At 39.3% G+C, this 18,939-nt stretch overlaps 1 pseudogene; it reads right to left on the minus strand.

The window, feature by feature from the left end:
- Nucleotides 1–2,137: 2,137 nt before the first annotated feature.
- On the minus strand, nucleotides 2,138–15,506 carry LOC143716468 (uncharacterized; annotated as a pseudogene).
- Nucleotides 15,507–18,939: the final 3,433 nt, after the last annotated feature.

Below are 18,939 nucleotides of genomic sequence, written 5' to 3' on the forward strand. Positions count from 1 at the left end.
TTCCCAGATACACTTCACGATGGCATGGACAAGCTGAGTCCAGGGGGAGACTTTTCAGACCGCGGTAGCAGCGGCGATGATCAATTCCAAGGGGTCACTGAGCAGGTGTTTTTGCTAGCGGCAACAGGTAAGCCACCGCTAGACTCGAAAGCTAACGTTACCTGATAGCTAGACGGTAAACAATATTTAAAAAGGACCGCTGGTCGGTGCCACGGATAGTAAAAAGTAAAAAAAAAAAACTTAAAAAGCTTAATTTTTGTCGTGACTGGAGAAGCGGCGAACAGACAGCGCCAGCGTCCTCTCCGATCCGACACAAGACTACTAAAAGATTGAATCAAATCTCGTATGGGCTCTCAACTTTTACACTGTTGCTCTGGGTTGTTTGTATAGTCCATAAGTTGAAGTGATCTTAACCCCCCATATTTCCATCTCATCACCATCTCAAATATTTGAACCATTTTGCTCTGTTAAATCACAACTGAATATTATGAAAATATGGTCCATTAACAAAATAAATGGGAAATATGAAATGGGGGCTACTATTAACTAAAAAGAAACTCTGATTAACGAATTAGGAAGTAATAGTGCACAGATGAAAGTGGTACTTCATACTTTTATGGGAATTACTAATTATTTGGATCCGTATTCTAAAGTGAAGATCATGGTAACTAACTAGTAATGACTCAAGTGTTACTACATGATCTAGTGATGATTTGTGCAACCAAACACAAAATTAATTTCAAGCATTTGAGATTTTTGGTGAACTTTAGTATATTTTTAGAAAATTTCTTTAGAAGTATAGTAACACTTGAGTCATTACTAGTTTGTCTCCCTGGATTCTTACAGTAGTTACTAATGAAAAGCCAATAAAGTGTAGAATCTTCTCACTCACAAGATACACACACACACACACACACACACACACACATACACACACACACACACACACGCGCACACACACACACACACACACACACACACACACACACACACACACACACACACACACACACACACACACACACACACACACACACACACGCACGCACACACACACACACACACACACACAAACATATGAGCTAGGAGACATACATAAAAACATATTTTTTTGTGAGGTAAGTTAAATAATAAATTCACTCTATATGGTATTTGGATGGCTGATGACTCAATATGTTCCAGTCGTCACCGTGACTCTAGTGATTCAATGCCAGTCCAGAGAAATGCCGGTAAATTCCAAATTCCTGAATGCGGGAAAGGTCCCGACAACTGCATTTAAAAATCCATTTCTTTAAAATTATTCAATTGATAGACAGCATAGGCCAATTATTAACAGCTTTCCCAAATCATAAGTCTGCTGTGCTATTACATATTGATAATTTAAACAACCTTGTGTATTCGTTTACAGTAGCAATTCAAATGTTAATGTATTGCTAGTCATTTATCCTGCATTGGTTATTGATTAGTTTTGTATGAATTATGAAAATTTTCAGTAGTTCTCTGGGAAGCATAAAAGAATATAGTAGTTATTGAAGTACCACTTTCATCTGTGCACTATTACTTCCTAATTCGTTAATCAGAGTTTTTTTTTAGTAAATAGTAGTTATTAGATTGTTAATAAACTTTTTCAGTAGTTCTCTGGGAAGCATAAAAAAACATAGTAGTTATTGATTAGTTAATAGTGAACTACCACTTTCATGAGTGCGCTTTTACTTACTAGTTCGTTAATCAGAGTTTCTTGTTAGTTAATAATAGTTACTAGATTGTTAATATTTTGTTACTCATTGGTTCTTGTGTAGTTATTCATTAACAAAGGAACCGTATTCTAAAGTGTTACCAGTACATGTAGTTGCTAAACATTGCTCAGTACTTAAATATATGATTACACTGTAACAATGACACCTTAAAATAAAGTGTAACTTAATTTCTTGATCACAAATAATATGTCTGAGTAAACTGAACCATCTATGTATTCCCATGTTTGTGAATGAGCTATTTCAGTTCTTCCTTCTGGTTCATTTCTCAAAGTCCATCATCAAGTGTTCCTAAAATATTTTTTTCTAATTATTAGATATATTAACGAATTGTAATATTGTATATTGTAATTACTGTATATTCAGATTTTTCACTTTGTTTGTCAGTCACATTGTAGTTTGCACCTACAGTACAAAAAAAAACAACAACTCTGAGTTGGTCTTGATTAGTTCCAATTTTGTTCTGTGAATCAGATCTTGTCCTAAAAAACAGAGTGACTACATATAATAGACACAATCTCTCAGTCTTGCTCGTTTCATTTTAAAGGCTCATTACACACAGATGTCTTCACAGTGGAGGCTGCATGCACCCAGATATAAGAGTGCCTTGTTCAGGATCAAAAGATTTCTAATTGCTGGCCCTTGTTCCTGGCTCAGAGTGGGTTAAATTATGCGGATCTACTACGTAATGTCTATAATATCCTCAGTGAACCGGCTCCTTTGGCCATCATTGTTTTAAGTTGAGAACCAAATGAAGTTTGCAATGCCTGCTTGTACACTTTCAAGGCAGGTCCCACGTGCAGGAAAACACACAACATTTTTTTCATCGTCCAGAACTCCCCATCCCAGCAGCTGTACAAGGTTTGGGAAGGTGGCAAATGTGACTCATTTCAACTGTGCATAATGCCAGTCAGTAATGGGTTTTACTTTGTAAACTTTTGAAACTCCTTACCATCCTATTTGCGGGCCACACTCTCTGGTTGTCATCTTTCCTCGATTAGGGAGTAGGTGTTGGAGGAAACATAATACCTTGGCTTCAGAACACAAAATGTTTTCCTTTCACTTTTCATTTAATTTCCTATTTATTTTTGATCAGTAACACAGATCAATGTCAGTGTCACATTCACGTTAGTTTGTCATCACCTGCCTTCATCATTCATTTGTTGTTATGGACACTAATCACGTTCAGCTGCACTCATCAGTCAACATCATTAACACCTGTATATATGTTCACTTCAGTGTCTGGTACTGTCTATGTTAAGTGTGTGTCACTCTCTGTTCGCCTTTCTGTTGGATCTATGGATTCAAGAGAATAAATCTTTGAATTTAATCGTATATTTCTTCCTCATCTGTCTGCCAGCAACCACCCGTGACAGTCAGTGGATGTGTGCATTATTATTTTAATCTTATGGGAGATCAAATATGTGGTAAATTTCTACCAGCATTTGTAATGCTTTATCTTGTTATTTTAAATGTTTTTCCTAAGCCAAGCTGTGGTCATACATCATTTCCTTAGTGAACCAGCATTATGTTACCAAGCATCAAAGCATGTGTTGTGTGAATGTGTTTGCTGTGTTTCAAAATTTGCTGTTTATAGTTAATTTATTTGATATTTTTTGTTGTAATAGCCAGCAAGTGCCCAATTAATTAAGTCTTGTTGATTGTTGTGACTCTTTCTCTTGCATTGTAAAAAATCTGTTGAATGAAAGTCCTAATGGTTTGAATCACATTTTAAACACCCTGCTTGATTTGCCGTGTGCACAAAACCACGAGGCTATTTAAATGAGAGATACAAATTGGTAACCCACCAACAGCCTCATAAAAATGATTTTACAAGGCTGCAAAGATATGGGCATGTAGATGGATTATTCAGACAACAAATGTAAAGCTGCTGAGTAGGGAGGGGCATCAGTCCGAAAGAGAATGAGACCGGGAGAGAGAAATGAGTATAAGTCTTTGTACCAGAATTTATATAAACTAAAATAATTATATGAATAGTGAGGTCAAACAATAAATCTACGATAGGATCTAGAAAAAATCTGATTGTGATTAAACCAGAAAATCACAAAGTTATTGAACAAAAACATTTTCAAAAGCTTGGGCTCGTAAACATTAGATTACTCACACCTAAGGCAGTTATTGTAAATGAAATGCTCACAGATAATAGTTTTAAAGTTGGGCAGAGCGTTGCACAAACCTTATACTTTTTGACTTTCTCAGTTTGTGTAGGGTTCAGAGTATTTTTTTCCCCCACATTAATTTCACACGTCAAGTACAATTATGTGGTTTTGTTTCATTAATACAGTGTATAATGTTTTCTTGATTTACCCTTAAGAATGGAAGTGAAATGTGACAACATGCCCCATAGGTGGGGCATGTTGTAACGTGAGGGGCACATTGTAACATGACCAGATGACAGCTTAAAATTTTATCTGATCTACTTAAAAAATATACAAGACAAACTAAAATATTTTCTCAATAAAATACAATTATTAACTTTTTCATATAAAAATAAAGGCATTTTTAAATAATTAAAAATAAACAAATTTTTGAGTTTTACAACGAACACACTGGAAAATACAGCTATACATCATAGTTCAAAACATAATTACATAGTTCTGGCAGGCATAGAACTCTGAATGGTGCAGGCTGATAGGTCTTTAGCTTATTGGTAGCAATCATGTTGTTATCTACTTAGCACAGCTGATTGGTTGCTGTTGCTTCAGCAGCCAAAGAGCTTGCTTCTCAAACATTCAAATACTGGCATTGTTTTCTGTAAACAGTTTGCAGCGCGCTTTCAGAACATGTAAAAAATCTCTGCGCATATAGTGTGGTCTGGTTATTAATTCCTAAGTGGCGCAATCTTTACAAGTTTTAAACTAGCTTCATGTTAGAAGTGTTTTAAACTTGCATCATGTCAACAGTGCACGAGTGAATCACTGACTGAAGCATATATAACTAGTGGTGGGCAGGTCAAGGCTTCATGGTACACTGAAACAGTTTGAAGTAAATGTGCCGTATTATGTCGAGGCTTCGAAACATGCATCTCCATGGTGACCCCCAGTGGTCAGAACACTGTAAATGCAACAAAAACCTGGGCCAAACATACATAACACCTTTTACAATTTTCTTTTAAAGTAAAATCTTTCATATGCAATCATCTTATAAGATTATGAAGTGTCTATATGTTCTTTTATCAATTGTCAGCCAAGTCGTACATAGCCTTAAGTCACTAGTGTTAAGCCGGTCGGCAAGGTAGCCATGGCACAGTTTTAGCGCGCAGCGCGCTTTCAGAACCCTTTCCCAGCTCCACCTATATAGATCTGCTATAGGGTTAATTCATGTATGTTACATGTGCAGCAGCAGCATGACTTGCATGCTCACATCAATGGCTGTGAATGTATTTTCAGTAGCAAGTCTCAGTACAGCAGCAGATCTGTTCCGTCAAGACCAAATACATTAACATTGTCATATCCATTAAAATGCCAATCTCTATTACCAAACCAATCTCCTGAGAGTTGTCATGACAGAATAATAATTAATAATTTCTGAACATTGACTCGAGTCTTTATTCACCTTTTTCTCATGGTTTCTTAATAGAATTCATAAAAGTATAGAATAGAATTGCATAGTTCTAATAGCGGCACATTGTAACACAGTGTTACAAGCTGTGTAAACACAAATTATAGCCTATATATTTACTCCAGAAACTAGCTCTACGGATAAAAAACATGATTATGTATTTCTGCTTAGTTAGCAACACTGGACATCAACCACACGGCATACTCTAACAGGCTAATAGTTTCTACTGGCGGTTTTTGAACAATCTGAACACCTGTCGTCTCCTGCGTTCATCTTGCCACAGAGAGTCATAGTTTCAATGGTGACTTGGAGATCGAGTCAAAGGTCCATACAGCCTTACAAGTCCTCCACCCGGATGCCCACCATTAACAATTTTTTTTTTTTTACATTTATTCATTTACCAGACGCTTTTATCCAAAGTGACTTACAAATGAGAACAATAGAAGCAGTTAAACTAACAGTAGGACAACAATATGCAAGTGCTATGACCCCTCTCAGTTTATTTAACACAGTTTAAAAAAAAAAAAATTAATAAAATAGGATAGAATAAAAGAGAATGTGTTAGTATTACTAGATTAAGTGCTGCTGAAAAAGATGCATCTTCAGCGGTTTCTTGAAAGTGGCTACGGACTCAGCAGCTCTAGTTGAGTTAGGCCAGGGGTGCCCGACCCTGCTCCTGCCGATCGACTGTCCTGCACAATTTATCTCCAAACCTAATTAAAATCACCTGCCTTTAATTTTCAAGTGATCCTGAAGACCTTAATTGGTTGCTTCAGGTGTGTTTGATTAGGGTTGGAGATGAACTGTGCAGGACAGTCGATCTGCAGGAGCAGGGTTGGGCACACCTGAGTTGGGCAGACCATTCCACCAACAGGGAACAGTCATGGTAAAGGTCTGAGAAAGAGATTTTGTGCCTCTTTGAGATGGTACCACAAGACTACATTCGCTACCAAAGCGCACGTTTCTGGATGGCTCATAAGTCTGAAGTAATGAGTTTAGGTAAAAGGGAGCAGTGGCAGTGGTTGTTCTGTAGGCAAAATTTGATGCGAGCGGCAACTGGCAACCAGTGCAATTTTGTGAGGAGAGGAGTTCCATTGATCATCAATTACAACCCCAAGGTTCCTAGCTGACCTTGATGGAGTTATGGATGATGAGCCTAGCTGAATGGAGAAGTTGTGATGAAGTGTTGAGATGAGGAGTGGTCCAAGCACTGAGCCCCGAGGCACCCCAGTAGCTAGATGTTGGGTCTTAGATGCCACACCTATCCACGACACCCTAAAGGACCTACCTGAGAGGTAAGACTTGAACCACTGGAGTGCGGTTCCTGAGATGCCCTTCATCTTTAGGATTGACAGGAGGATCTGGTGGTTAACTGTGTCAAAGGCAGCAGACAGATTCAGCAGGATGAGAACTGAGGATTTATAAGCTGCTCTTGCCAGTCTCAGAGCTTCAATTACTGAGAGCAGGGCAGTCTAAGTTGAGTATTTGCTTTTGAAACCAGACTTATTGTTGTCCAAGAGGTTGTTCTGTGTAAGAAATTACAAAATCTGGTTGAAAACAACTCGTTCAAGTGTTTTCGCAACGAATGGATGAAGGGATACCGGTCTGTAATTTTCCAGATGTGCTGGATTTAGATTGGGTTTCTTAAGCAGTGGGGTTGGGGGCGCTGCTGTGCAACCAATGGAGTAGGACGTGTGTTTTGAGGCTCCCGCAGATTTTCGACTAAACCGTTATTTATCAGCGCTTTTTTGGGGGGTAAATCTTTTAAAACAGATACCCAAGTGAATTCCGTGCTTGTTAGCATTCAGTTTGAATGAGTTACAATGTCTGGAAGGAACACTAAACTTCGTGCTGCAACCCAGCAGCAGAGGCCTGGCTCACAGGTGACGCCCTCGGCTACGGGCAGTTCATCTCCTCCTTGCGGCTCGACTTCGCCCAGGCCTGACGCTCAAGCTAACGTTACCGATGCGCACGCCTTGAAGCTCGAACTGCTAACGTGTTTGAGACAAGACATTGCAGAGATTTTTAAAACTGAACTCCGAGCGACACTGGGAGACGACCTATCTACAATCAGAGCAGACTTGCAAGCCGTTAAAACCCAGTTTGCAAATAATAAAGCAGCTGCGGATGCTGAATTAGCAAGGTACTGTGGGGGAAGTGGAGGTGTCCCTTTCGTCATTCGTACTGACGACATCGTTGATCTGAAGTGCAAATATGAACGCTTAATTTCCAATTTTTCCAAGTTGGAGAATAAGTGTGAGGACCTCGAATCCAGATCACGCCACCAAAATATAAGAATCGTAGGTGTTTCTGAAGACACGGTTGTTAACACTACCACGATCGCCCCCCTGCTAAAGGACGTACTGAAGTTGGATAAAGTGCCGCTATTAGACCGAGCACACAGATCAGCCCAGCCGAGGCCCAGGCCAGATGAGTGACCTCGTCCCATTATCGCCAGGTTCCATTACTACACTGATTGTGCAGATGTTTTAGGACACGCAAGAGAGGGCCAACGGTTCGGTGCGGGGAATGTGAGGATTAGCATTTTCCCCGATCACACTGCCAAGGTAGCCCGAGCCAGGGCTGCCTTCAACGAAGTTAGGAAGCTCCTGCGAGGCGTTGAGGGGGTCTGCTCCGGTCTTTTCTACCAAGCCCGACTGCTGATCAGCTATGGAGGTGTGAGTAAAAGGACTTTGTTTCAGCGGACGATGCTAAAACTTACGTCGAGAAGATGAACATTGGGTAATATTTACAAGTGGTATCTTACAGTTATATCATGCCTTCAGTTTACATTTGAATATTGTTTACATCCTGTATTCATATATTTAACGTTAAGTTAGGCCTATTTACTTGTTAACTGGAGATTCTTTCATCTCTCCTTATCATTTCTTTGGTGAATTAAAATCGAGGTGTAATAACGCTCTACTTTAGCCCAATGTTATGTTTATAATATAAGTTTAGTTACGATGAGCGAAGTGTTTATATTTCCTCTTTACAATTTAAATTAGGCCTAGTTTGCAAACGCACTTGACTTGTATCTTATTGTTGTTAGGTCGACCCGTTATGGGGTATATCAGTATTAGCTGAGCCTTAATGCCAATTGACTCTGTGGGAGTGTCTCTTAGGTTTAGCTTAGTGATTCTCCGAATTGTCACTGTTTGTGGCGACAGTTTTCCCTGTTTTGCACTGCTGTCTCCCTTATGGAGACTTTGTTTTGGTGTGTGTGGGTTCATGGGGTTATGTATGTGTATGGGTGGGAATTTGGGGAGGTCACTCACCCTGGCTTTCTGGTTTTCTTATTTATTCTAAATGTGTTCTGCTAACGTTAATTTGAATCATAATGCAGGCAAGCCTATTCATTTTCTTATTTGGAATATACAAGGTATGAGCAATCCTGTTAAAAGATCTAGGGTTTTTACCCATCTGAAGCGGCTTAGCGCTGACATTGTGTTTTTGCAGGAAACCCATCTTAGACTTAAGGACCATCACAGGCTCCGGTCTTCCTGGATAGGTCAGATCCACCATTCCAATTTTAACTCCAAAGCCAGAGGAGTTGCTATTTTAATTGGTAAAAAAGTTAAATTTCTATCTAGTGAGGTTATTGCAGATAAAAATGGCAGATATCTCATAGTGGCAGGCACATTAATGCAGACAAAGGTGTTGCTTGTCAACGTTTATGTACCTAATTTTGATGAAGTTGATTGTGCCAATAGACTACTTAGCAGCATACCTCATTTAAACACTCATTTGTTAATTTTTGGAGGTGATCTGAATTGTGTGTTTGACCCAGTGTTGGACAGATCTAGTCCCCGCACAATGTCCCAATCATCTATGTCCAAATCCTTCGCTGATTTCATGACTCAGAGTGGATTGGTGGATCCTTGGAGGCATAGTAATCAATCAAGCAAAACGTTTCCTTTCTTCTCCCAGGTACATCAGTCTTTATCAAGAATTGATTACTTTTTTTAGATAATAGTATTAATCGTTGTGTTGTTTCAACTGATTATTCAGCCATTCTAATATCCGATCATGCTCCATTGTTTCTTGATGTTCAATTATCCATACATAAATATACTGCACTGGTTTCGAGACTAAATTCTTTATTGCTGGCAGATAAAACATTTTGTGATTTTATTTCTAATTCTATTGATGAGTTTCTCTCTTTTAATCAGAATGAAGCTACATCATATTCACTGCTTTGGGAGTCATTGAAAGCTTTTCTCAGGGGACAGGTTATTTCGTACTCCTCCTACTCCAATAAAAAACATAAAATAAGGTTGTCAGAACTTTTGTTAGCTATCGGTAACCTTGATCAAGAATGTGCATCTGACCCCTCCCCAGAGCTATTTAAGAAGCGTCTTGATCTCCAGACAAAGTTCGAATCTAATTTCATCTAAAAACGCAGAGCGAATGTTATTATTAACTCGTGGTACTTTTTATGAACATGGTGATAAAGCAAATCGGTTATTGGCACACCAGTTAAAACGGCAATCGACCTCACGTCTCATACCCCAAATTAAGAATTCTTCTGGTATACCTGTCACAGATCCTAAGGAAATTAATGCGTCGTTTAAGTCATTTTACTCTGCTTTGTATAAATCAGAATTTCCGACAAATACCACCAAGATGAATCAGTTTCTGGATAACCTTGCAAATCCTACTATTGCTTGTGATCGTGTGAAGGAATTGGATGCTTCGCTTTCCTTGGAAGAATTACTGCTTTCTATCAAAGCAATGCAGTAAAATAAAGCCCCTGGTCCTGATGGATTCACAGTTGATTTTTTTTTAAAGAAATCCAGTGATAAATTGGCCCCATTGCTTTTGCAGATGTATAATGAATCTTTGGAAAACGGTTTGCTACCTCCCACACTTACTCAAGCATCAATATCTCTTCCCTTTAAACCTGACAAGGATCCGCACCTCTTATAGACCTCTTTCCTTACTAAATGTTGATGTAAAGGTATTGGCTAAGACTATTGCTCTTTGTTTGGAAAAGGTTTTGCCTAGTATTATTTCTGAAGAACAGAATGGCTTTATTAAAGGACGGCATTTATTTTATAAAATTCGTACTCTATTAAACATAATTTACTCGGCGCAAACAACAGATTTACCTGAGCTTGTAATATCATTAGATGCTGAGAAGGCATTCGACAGGGTAGAGTGGGGATACTTATTTGCCGTATTGAAAAAATTTGGCTTTGGAGATAAATTGATAAATTGGGTGAGATTATTATATAAATCACCACAAGCTTGTGTTCAAACAAATTGCATCTGCTCTGAATATTTTCCATTAGAGCGAGGGACACATAAGGGTTGTCCTCTGTCACCATCTTTGTTCGCCTAATGTTATTAAAATGAATGTTTTACCTAAATTTCTTTTTTTGTTTCAATCGATTCCTCTATTTCTACCTAAATATTTCTTTGACTCCTTAGACAAAATGATAAGTTCCTTTATATGGTGCGCGAAGTCTCCACGGGTCCGTAAGTCATTACTTCAGCAATATAAGTTTGGTGGTGGTCTTCCTCTACCGAACTTCCAATTTTACTACTGGGCTAGTAATATTCATAAAATACGCTGCTGGAATGAGTTTCCTTATTTACCTTGGTGCAGACTGGAAGCCCTTTCTTGCGGTCCGAAATCCTCTATATCTGCCCTCATACACTCTTCTCTTCCAACCAAAATCTTGCTGTATGTTGGAAACCCTGTGGTCCTTAACACTTTAAAAGTTTTGTATCAATTCAGAAAACATTTCAAATTTGTAACATCATCTCCAGATGGTCCACTGTGTAGGAATCATTTGTTCCCTCCCTCATCTCTTGATTCTACTTTTTTGACATGGCATAACAAAGGTATACGTTTTTTTGCTGATTTGTATTCCAATGGTATTTTTAACAGTTTTACCAATGTGTCATCATTGTATGGATTACCTGTGAACCATTTCTTTAGGTACCCTCAAGTTCGGCACTTTGTTTCAAAAAGCTTTTCTAATTTTCCCTTCTTACCTCCTCAACAACCATGGGATAGATTGCTCGACTTTAAGCCACAACAAATAGGGATTGTCTCCGAAATTTATAACTGTATTCTGGATCTTTGTAACTACACAAACTCAAAAACAAAGACTGCTTGGGAGGAGGAACTGGGACAACAATTCAGTGAGGAGTGGTGGCAAGAGGTCATTGATAGACTGAGTACTGTGTCATCTTGTGCACGTCTTGTACTGATACATTTCAAGGTTGTACACAGAGTCCATTTCTCCAAAGCAAGATTATCTGCAATTTTCCTAGGAGTAGAGGATAAGTCGTCCCCTTGGAATTATAAGGTTCTATCTGCGTTCTGAGCAGTTTTGAGATATTGAGCTTCAAAGTTTTTGCATTACATATAGGAAAATTTATATGGGGAACAAGTTTCTTTCAAACATGAAAATAACAGGGACCCTAAATGTATTCTAAATGTACAATATCAAAATCCTCTCAAATTTGTAAATGGGTTTTTTTGGAATGGGTCAAACGCAGATAGAACCTTCTAATTCTAAAAAAACACTTTTCGCTTAGAATTATAAGGTTCTATCTGCCAAAACATTATTTGAACATTAAATATAAAATTAATGTTGTAACAATGTCTCAACATGTGTTAGAAAGTAAAATTGTATCCTTTCTATGACATTTATTTCATATTTTTTAGCACTTCCATGTATTTAGGACATTTCAAATTAAGCAAGGTAGGTCTAAATATTTTGTCCAGTGCAGAATCTTAATTTTCGTTACCAATTTGGTGGGTAATTAAACACATTATTGCAGAAATTGTTTCTTTAATCTTTCTTTTGTTTAGACAGAAAGCAGCTACTGTAATACATCTGAGTAGGACTTTATTCCAGCTAAAGTGGGCCAGGTGAAATGGCTTTCTCTCTAGACATCAGTATGGCTGAAATAACATGCTAACGTTTATTGTTGTAATTAAGACCCCATCAATGAAATTGTTAACTATTTGACCTTTAAGGCTTAAAATTGTAAAAATTAAGACATTTTAAGACTTTAAAAACTACAATAAAATCGACATGCTTCAGCAAATTAATTCATAAAGTTAAATAATCATTGAAAAATGATTCACTGACTATATGATCACAAAAAAATGTCAGACTATTTTTTTAATCACACACACACACACACACACACACTCTCTCTCACTCACACACACACAGTCACTCACACACACACAGTCACACACACACACACACACACACACACACACACACACACACACACACACACACACACACACACACACACACACACACACACACACACACACCAACACACTTTCACACACACACACACACACACACACACACACACACACACACACACACACACACACACTCGCACACACACACACACACACACACACACACACACACACACACACACACACACACACACACACACACACACACACACACACACTCACACACACACTCACACACACACTTTCACACACTCACACACACACACACTTTCACACACTCGCGCACACAGACACACTTGTATGTTAAATGTTTTTTTTTTAAATATTCAATTTACTCACTGCATATTTGTATAATTCAGATAATAATAACTATAATAATAATAGTTATTAATAATAACCTCATTCATAATTAATAATAATAACCAATACACTATAAAGAAAATGGCCAAATTGAAGCCACTTCATAACACTACACAATTTAGTGAATATTTAATTTACTGTAAATGTATAGCATTCTGCCTTTATGGGGTTTCTTTTTGTCTTCAAGGAAAAAGCCGGCGACATGACATATAAAGTTGATTCTGATTGGTCCTCTTCTGTGCATTCGAAGTGCTGATTGGCTCACGCAGATAGAACCTTATAGAGCCAAGTTAGAGTTCAATTTTGTAGATAGAACCTTTTTGTTTTTTCAATAAAAAGTCCCACAATGTACACAACTTAAAAAAAACACATCTCATAATGTAAATAAGTTGTCACAGAATAAGAATATGTGAATAACTCAATTTTGACAAAAATGTCAGATAGAACCTTATAATTCCAAGGGGACGAAGTGTGAAAGATGTCTTAACCCACGTTGTCATTTGAGCCACATGTTTTTTCTTTGTCCATGGTTACACAACTTTTGGTCTGGTTTCTTCAACATAATTTCAATTATAATAGGAATACACCTTCAACCTTGCCCCTTAATTGCTATTTTTGGGACCCCAGACAAATCAGATCGATTTAATTGGGCACAGAAAGAAATTCTCAAATTCACATCTTTATTGGCCAGACGTCGAATTCTCTTACAGTGGAAATCTTCAAATCCTCAGTCAGTCTCGCAGTGGCTTACTGATGCTATGGATTTCTTAAAACTTGAGAAAATTAAATATGCAATGAGAGGAAACACTGACAAGTTTTCTTACATATGGCAGCCTTTTCTATCATATTTTGCAGACTTGCCGGTCTTACCAGACTAAGTCCTGTTATATTTTATATTTGTATATGATTTTAAGTAAGCCAAGGTGGGGTAGGGGTGGGTTTGGTTTGGTTATGTCATGTATTTTTCCTTTCTTGTTTTTTGTTTAAAATCTAAATTGTAAAAGTTGTCTATTTTATGTAACTCGATTCAGTTTTCAATAAAAATATTTTGCAAAAAAAAAAAAGCAATGGGGTTACTTGAGCCTGCTTAAAAGCTATGGGAAAGGTTCCAAGTGTGAAGAGAAGCGTTTATGATGTGCGTGAGTGTGGGTACAACTGAGGAATAAATGGCTTGAAGTAGATTAGTGGGGATAGTATCAAGCGGACAGGTGGTAGGGCGATTGGAAAGGAGGAGTTTAGAGACTTCTGCCTCTGAAAGTAGAGAGAAGGAGGGTAGAATGTGTTTGCTGGTAAAATGTGTGTGTCAGTTTGTGGATTGGTAAATTGGCCGCGGATGGTGGTTGTTTTATTTATGAAGAATGTGGCAAAATCGTCAGCTGTTAGGGTTGATGAAGGAGGAGGAGGAGGAGGGTTGAGAAGAGAGGAGAAAGTTTTGAAAAGCATGCGGGAATCAGAAGAATTGATAATTTTGTTGTGATAGTAAGTCATTTTAGCAGTAGAGATATTAGCAGAGAAGGAAGAGAGGAGGGATTAATAAAGACCCAGGTCTGTAGGATCTTTCGATTTACGCCACTTCCTCTCTGCACCCCTGAGTTTAGAACGATGTTCGCGGAGAACATCAGATAACCAGGGGGCAGAGGGTGTGGCGCGGGCTGGGCTGGAGGAAAGGGGGCAGAAGTTGTCCAAGCAGGATGTTAAAGTGGAGAAAAGAGTATCAGTTAGTATTTAGTGTTGAGAGCTTATCAGGTGGAGGAAGTGTGGATGAGACCATAGAGGATAGGCGAGAGGGTGAAAGTGAGCATACGTTCCGCCGAAAGGTGACCTGTGGAGGAGTGTGTGTTGTGTTCTGAGGCAGGTTGAGCTTGAGAGTGAGGAGGAAGTGATCTGAGGTGTGCTACGAAGTGACCAGTGTATTGTCCGTGGAGCGGTAGCGTGTGTAGATAAGGTCCAATTGGTTACCTGATTTGTGAGTAGCCACAGTAGATACTCGTTTGAGGTCGAATGAGGCAAGCAGGGTGTAGAAATCGGCAGCCTGAGGGTTTTCTAGGTGGAGTACCGTCTACAGGGAAGGATGAGAGTAGCACATCAAGCTCCTCCAAGAAACTGCCAAGTTGACTTGGGGGATGATGTACAACTACAAAATGGATTTTAATAGGACTAGTGATGGTAATGGAGTGTGATTCAAATGAGCTGTTGTCACACAGAGGTGGTAAAGGATCAAATTTCCAATCGTTTGAGATGAGCAGACCAGTACCTCCACCCCTTCCGGTCAGTCGGGGGGTGTGTGAGAAACTGAAGTTAGTGGAGAGGGCAGCAGGTGTGACAGTGTCCTCTGGTCTGATCCAGGTCTCAGTCAGGGCCAATAGACTGAGACCTAAATGACTTGAAAAAGTTGTAATGAAATCAGCTTTGTTTACAGCGGACTGGCAGTTCCAGAGACCAATAGGAAAAGAGAATAAAGTATTATAAGACACCGGAAAGGTACGGAGATTGTTAGGATTGTACCGCCTCCGACGTTTGACATTTGATTTACGTATGTTAGTAATTGCAGGGATTTGAAAACACATAGTGTAAAGGAGCTCACAAACAGAAAGATCAGGTGAAAAGTTGTAGAAGAGAAAAAAAATTAATAAATAAAATAAACAAAAAGATTTTAATACTCAAGTGTGCCTTGTCGGTGTCCTTGCTCGGTGGAGTCGCACAGGTAGAGTCGCTGGTCTTTACACTCTTTGGTCTTCATACGATGAGGGCTTCACACGAGGGCAGCCGCGACCTTTGCCATGGTGCACTAACCAGTTATATAGACGCCTAATACCCCATTAATGAATACAGCAGGCCATGCTCAACTATTTAGCCAAACGAAACTCAACAGTCACGACACAAACAAACAAACGCCAGATCAATGCGCGTTTTACCAGGGTAAACACAGTAACAAAGAGCCGCGCTAAAATCTAATGAGAAAATTAAACACTCACTGACTGATGTTCTCTCCTGCTGTTCTACTGCTTCTTCTAACAAGTACTAGCAGATGGGTAGAATAAGTACTTTAACTGGCTTTGGCCACACCCAACTATTTAGCCAAGCAAAACTCAACAGTCACGACACAAACAAACAAACGCCAGGTCGACGCGCGTTTTACCAGGGTAAACACAGTAACGAAGAGCCGTGCTAAAATCTAATGAGAAAAGTAAACACTCACAGGTCAAGTAAACACCCACCAGGTCGTTTGTTTGTGCCTGAGAATTTACGGTCCGACGTCATCCATTGAGGTCATTGTTCCAAAGTGGGTTGTCATCTGGGGGTTAGTTGCACCACGTTTCTCACTAAACAACGGTTCTGGTGGCAATCGATGGCCAATGACATACTACTTTTTTTTTTTGCCTGCTCAGTTTGTGCTATTTCTAAGACTTCCAATCGACCCCTTGCTGGACCCTGATTACTCCTTCAACTGCTGTCAGTTCCGTCGAGACCCTGGTCCCACATATACCTAGATTTCGTTACAGGACTCCTGCCCTCAAAGGGTAACACGGTGGTTTTGAATGAGGTGGACCGGTTCTTGATGGCAAATCATTTCATCCCTCTGCCAAAAATATCTTCAGCCAGAGAAACAGCACTTGCTGTCATCGACCACTTTTTTCGCATTCATGGCCCTCCAATGGACGTGGTCTCTGACAGTGGGCCTCAGTTTGTCTCCAAATTTTTGAAGAAAATTAATTTGTTGTGTGTGAGTGTTCATCTTTCTTCTGGGTTTCATCCACAGAGTAATGGCAGGACGGAGAGGGCCAATCAAGATATTAAACGTGTTCTTCGGTGTTTGAGGTCTCAGAACCCATCTTCTTGGAGTTAGACACTTTCAAAGGTTGAGTATGCGCATAACTCATTACATTTACATTTATTCATTTAGCAGACGCTTTTATCCAAAGCGACTTACAAATGAGAACAATAGAAGCAGTTAAACTAACAGTTGGACAACAATACGCAAGAGCTATAACCCCTCTCAGTTTAACTTTAGTGCATTTTTTTTTTTAAGTCTGAAGTAATAAGTTTAGGTCAGAGGGAGCAGTGCCAGTGGTTGTTCTGTAGGCAAACGTCAGTGCCTTGAATATAATGCGAGTGGCAACTGGCAACCAGTGCAATTTAGTGAGGAGATGAGTGCTCTCTGAGTGCTCTCTTTGGCTCATTAAAGACTACTCTGGCTGCAGCATTCTGGATCAATTGTAGAGGTTTGACAGAGCAAGCTGGAAGACCAGCCAGGAGAGCATTACAATAGTCCAGTCTGGATAAAACAAGTGCTTGGACAAGGAGTTGTTTAGCTCATTACCAGTGTCGTCTACGGGCTTTTCTCCATTTGAGTGTAGCTTAGGTTCCAAGCCACTTATTTTTCTGAATCTAGAATTCGAAGCCACGGTCCCCTCCTCCCACGCCTTTGTCAAGACGTGCCACCACACTTGGAGGAGGGACAGACAGACTCTCTTCCAGGTGGGATCACTCACCATAGCCTAGGGCAGTCGCCAACGGTCAAAGCCTCCCGTCTACGTCGTTGGTAAAAAAGTGTTGCTTTCATCCAAGAATATGCCTCTCTGCACTGTCTGTAATAAACTTGCCCTTAAATTCATTGGCCTGTTTACTGTCACCAAGATTATTAGTCTGGTGGCAGTCCACCTCAAACTTTCTTCTGCGTACAGGAGAATTCATCCTGACTTTCATGCTTCCAAATTGAAACCTGTTTTTCATTCAACCATTAATCCGCCTGCCCCGGTTCCCCTACTGCCATGACTTGTAGATGGGGAACTTGTATATTCGGTAAAACATATTCTTCTAAATCAATACAGATTTTTGCTTTGTAAGATATGCTCATACAACTTAATTTGTCATGTACTGTAATTCACTGTGGTTATGTTATATTTTTATTCGTACAATAACTGTAAATTATTGTTTTCGTTAGTATGTATTTCGAAGCAGTAAAGATAACGACTTAAATTAGCTGGTTAAATTAATAATTAGCTTATATGCAAATGTCACTTCATTCATATGCAAACTGTCATGCTACTTAAAACCCATAAAATTGTATCTGACCTGTGGCTTTTTAACAGTTTCCAAGATCTCCAACTGTCTGAAGTGAATGTTGGTTCGCAAAAAGACATCAGGAAATAATACAACCGCTTCACAACTTATTCAGAGAAATAGCGCTGACTTCATATGGATTTAAAGACATGAAGCTTTATTTCCAAGTACTGTCATTCCGAGCAAGTTGATACATAGTAAACCCTTTTTAATATAATATAGTGCAATTTAGTAATAGGGGATTGTATGTATTGTAATATTTAATGTATAATCAAATAAACTTCTGATAATAATGCCAGATATTGTAATGGAACCAGAATCGAGAGAGAGAAGCAGATGGTAAGTTAACTGTTTATTGAGCGATATGGCACCTTTCTTTATGGTGGCGTACGACAAAATCAAAACCTTGCAGATGGATGGCCCACCTTGTAAGACGGGAAGTTGGTCAAGGATGATTGAAAATCCAAGTGAGTGTAGAATTATCAGTGACTATTTCAAAGTGTCACCCCTCTAGATTTTGTCACCATTTTTCCACAGCCCAGACCTTCCTTTTCTGCTGCAGCTCTGTGCAACAGCCTGGATGAATATGCAAGACAAGATGCAAGACAGCTCCAAGGCCCATATCACTTGTATCCGTTTGCACAGTACAAGCTTGGCTGAAGTCCGGGGCCATCAACACTGGAGCTGTTTTCAAAGCATCCTTTAAATCTCTAAAATCCTGTTGACATTCAGGGGTTCCATACCCAGGATGCATTTTTCTTCTTAAGCCCATGTAGACGGGCTGCCCGCTCAGAAAATCAGGGAATTAATCTTTGATCCCACCCAGCAAGGCTCGAAAAACCATTTCACATTTGTGGGGGCTGGAAACTTACTAACACCGTCAACTTTGGCAGATTCAATGGAAAATCCACTTCTCTAAGTTAAGGGTCAACCCTG

This window comes from Siphateles boraxobius, unplaced genomic scaffold (genome assembly GCF_051911475.1).
Source record: "Siphateles boraxobius isolate OS27281-9 unplaced genomic scaffold, OSU_SipBor_1 6, whole genome shotgun sequence".
NCBI classification, from domain to species: domain Eukaryota; kingdom Metazoa; phylum Chordata; class Actinopteri; order Cypriniformes; family Leuciscidae; genus Siphateles; species Siphateles boraxobius.